Source organism: Oncorhynchus mykiss, chromosome 21 (assembly GCF_057628025.1).
Source record: "Oncorhynchus mykiss isolate SJ-2025 chromosome 21, ASM5762802v1, whole genome shotgun sequence".
NCBI classification, from domain to species: domain Eukaryota; kingdom Metazoa; phylum Chordata; class Actinopteri; order Salmoniformes; family Salmonidae; genus Oncorhynchus; species Oncorhynchus mykiss.
The window spans coordinates 32,684,156-32,688,350 of NC_143042.1; positions in this window are offsets into that span (position 1 = coordinate 32,684,156).

Below are 4,195 nucleotides of genomic sequence, written 5' to 3' on the forward strand. Positions count from 1 at the left end.
GCCTACAGCTATTACAGAGGCAGACAGACGCACACACACACAAATGCAGGCAGGCAGAGAGCAGACAGACACACAGACACAGTGGTGATTTAAAACCCGCACCTTATTTCCTATTTTAATGTCGAAAAAGGCCTATAATAGTTCCATATTGCATATTCTGGAAAGGCCTGTAGGCTAGGTTTTTAGTGAGGTTGTGTAGGCTAATAGAGAATTATTTATGATCTTAAACTTTAATTTGCATCCAGCTATTACAGAGGCAGGCAGACAGACAGATAGGCAGACAGATAGGCAGACAGATAGGCAGACAGACAGGCAGGCAGGCAGGCAGGCAGGCAGGCATGCAGACACATTGGTGGTGATATAAATTCCATTTCCCTTTCCAATGGCAAAAAAAGTTGATGATAGTGCCATATTGCATATTCAGGAAAGGCCTCTAGCTTGGTTTTAAATGGTGTGTAATAGACACTGCATGATGTAGAAGTTGAATTTGCCCTAAAGCTAGACTACAGCTGCTGAATGATGTAGAAGTTTAATTACTCAACAGAGTACAGCTGCTGTAGGATGTAGAAGTTTAATTACTCTACAGACTACAGCTGCTGCATGATGTAGAAGTTTAATTACTCTACAGACTACAGCTGCTGCAGGATGTAGAAGTTGAAACACCCTATAGACTACAGCTGCTGAATGATGCAGAAGTTGATTTACCCTACAGACTACAGCTGCTGAATGCTGTAGAAGTTGAATTACCCTACAGACTACAGCTGCTGACTGATGTAGAAGATGAATTACCCTACAGACTACACTGCTGCAGGATGTAGAAGTTGAACTACCCTACAGACTACAGCTGCTGCAGGATGTAGAGGTTGATTTACCCTACAGACTACACTGCTGCAGGATGTAGAAGTTGAATTACCCTACAGACTACAGCTGCTGAATGATGTAGAAGTTGAATTACCCTACAGACTACAGCTGCTGAATGATGTAGAGGTTGATTTACCCTACAGACTACACTGCTGCAGGATGTAGAAGTTGAATTACCCTATGGACTACATCTGCTGAATTATGTAGAAATTGAATAACCCTACAGACTACACTGCTAAATGATGTAGAAGTTGATTTAACCTACAGACTACACTGCTGCAGGATGTAGAATTTGAATTACCCTACAGACTACAGCTGCTGAATGATGTAGAAGTTGAATTACCCTACAGATTACACTGCTGCAGGATCTAGAAGTTGAATTACCCTACAGACTCCAGCTGCTGAATGATGTAGAAGTTTATTTACCCTACAGACTACACTGCTGAATGATGTAGAAGTTGAATTACCCTACAGACTACAGCTGCTGAATGCTGTAGAAGTTGAATTACCCTACAGGCTACAGCTGCTGACTGATGTAGACGTTGAATTACCCTACAGACTACACTGCTGCAGGATGTAGAAGTTGAATTACTCTACAGACTACAGCTGCTGAATGATGTAGAAGTTGAATTACCCTACAGACTCCAGCTGCTGAATGATGTAGAAGTTTATTTACCCTACAGACTACACTGCTGAATGATGTAGAAGTTGATTTAACCTACAGACTACACTGCTGCAGGATGTAGAATTTGAATTACCCTATAGACTACAGCTGCTGAATGATGTAGAAGTTGAATTACCAAACAGACTACACTGCTGCAGGATGTAGAAGTTGAAACACCCTATAGACTACAGCTGCTGAATGATGCAGAAGTTGATTTACCCTACAGACTACAGCTGCTGAATGATGCAGAAGTTGAATTACCCTACAGACTACAGCTGCTGAATGCTGTAGAAGTTGAATTACCCTACAGGCTACAGCTGCTGACTGATGTAGAAGTTGAATTACCCTACAGACTACACTGCTGCAGGATGTAGAAGTTGAATTACCCTACAGACTACAGCTGCTGAATGATGTAGAAGTTGAATTACCCTACAGACTACAGCTGCTGAATAATGTAGAAGTTGAATTACCCTACAGACTACAGCTGCTGCAGGATGTAGAAGTTGAATTACTCTATAGACTACAGCTGCTGTAGGATGGAGAAGTTGAATTACCCTACAGACTACAGCTGCTGAATAATGTAGAAGTTGAATTACCCTACAGACTACAGCTGCTGCAGGATGTAGAAGTTGATTTACTCTATAGACTACAGCTGCTGTAGGATGGAGAAGTTGAATTACCCTACAGACTACAGCTGCTGAATGATTTAGAAGTTGAATTACCCTACATACTACAGCTGCTGCAGGATGTAGAAGTTGAATTACCCTACAGACTACAGCTGCTGAATGATGTAGAAGTTGAATTACCAAACAGACTACACTGCTGCAGGATGTAGAAGTTGAATTACCCTACAGACTACACTGCTGCAGGATGTAGAAGTTGAATTACCCTACAGACTACAGCTGCTGAATCATGTAGAAGTTGAATTACCCTACAGACTACAGCTGCTGAATGATGTAGAAGTTGAATTACCCTACAGACTACACTGCTGCGGGATGTAGAAGTTGAATTACCCTACAGACTACAGCTGCTGAATGATCCAGAAGTTGAATTACCCTGCAGACTACAGCTGCTGAATGGTGTAGAATTTGAATTACCCTACAGACTACAGCTGCTGCGTGCTGTAGAAGTTGAATTACCCTACTGACTACAGCTGCTGAATGATGTAGATGTTGAATTACGCTACAGACTACAGCTGCTGAGTGATGTAGAAGTTGAATTACTCTACAGACTACAGCAGCTGCAGGATGTAGAAGTTGAATTACTCTACAGACTACAGATGCTGAATGATATAGAAGTTGAATTACCCTACAGACTACAGCAGCTGCAGGATGTCGAAGTTGAGTTACCCTACAGACTACAGCTGCTGAATGATGTAGAAGTTGAATTACCCTACAGACTACAGCTAATGAATTATGTAGAAGTTGAATTACCCTACAGACTACACTGCTGCAGGATGTCGAAGTTGAATTACTCTCCAGACTACAGCTGCTGAATGATATAGAAGTTGAATTACCCTACAGACTACAGCTGCTGAATGATGTAGAAGTTGAATTACCCTACAGACTACAGCTGCTGAATGATGTAGAAGTTGATTTACCCTACGTACTACAGCTGCTGAATGATGTAGAAGTTGAATTACCCTACAGAATACAGCTGCTAAATGATGTAGAAGTTGAATTACCCTACAGACTACAGATGCTGAATGATGTAGAAGTTGAATTACCCTACAGACTACAGATGCTGAATGATGTAGAAGTTGAATTACTCTACAGACGTTACTGCTGCAGGATGTAGAAGTTGAATTACTCTACAGACTACAGCTGCTGAATGATGTAGAAGTTGAATTACCCTACAGACTACACTGCTGCAGGATGTAGAATTTGAATTACCCTACAGACTACAGCTGCTGAATTATGTAGAAGTTGAATTACCCTACAGATTACACTGCTGCAGGATCTAGAAGTTGAATTACCCTACAGACTACAGCTGCTGAATAATGTAGAAGTTGAATTACCCTACAGACTACAGCTGCTGAATGATGCAGAAGTTGAATTACCCTACAGACTTCAGCTTCTGAATGGTGTAGAAGTTGAATTACTCTACAGACTACAGCAGCTGCAGGATGTAGAAGTTGATTTACCATACAGACTACAGCAGCTGAATAATGTAGAAGTTTATTTACCCTACAGACTACACTGCTGAATGATGTAGAAGTTGATTTAACCTACAGACTACACTGCTGCAGGATGTAGAATTTGAATTACCCTATAGACTACAGCTGCTGAATGATGTAGAAGTTGAATTACCAAACAGACTACACTGCTGCAGGATGTAGAAGTTGAAACACCCTATAGACTACAGCTGCTGAATGATGCAGAAGTTGATTTACCCTACAGACTACAGCTGCTGAATGATGCAGAAGTTGAATTACCCTACATACTACACTGCTGCAGGATGTAGAAGTTGAATTACCCTACAGACTACAGCTGCTGAATGATGTAGAAGTTGAATTACCCTACAGACTACAGCTGCTGAATAATGTAGAAGTTGAATTACCCTACAGACTACAGCTGCTGCAGGATGTAGAAGTTGAATTACTCTACAGACTACAGCTGCTGTAGGATGGAGAAGTTGAATTACCCTACAGACTACAGCTGCTGAATAATG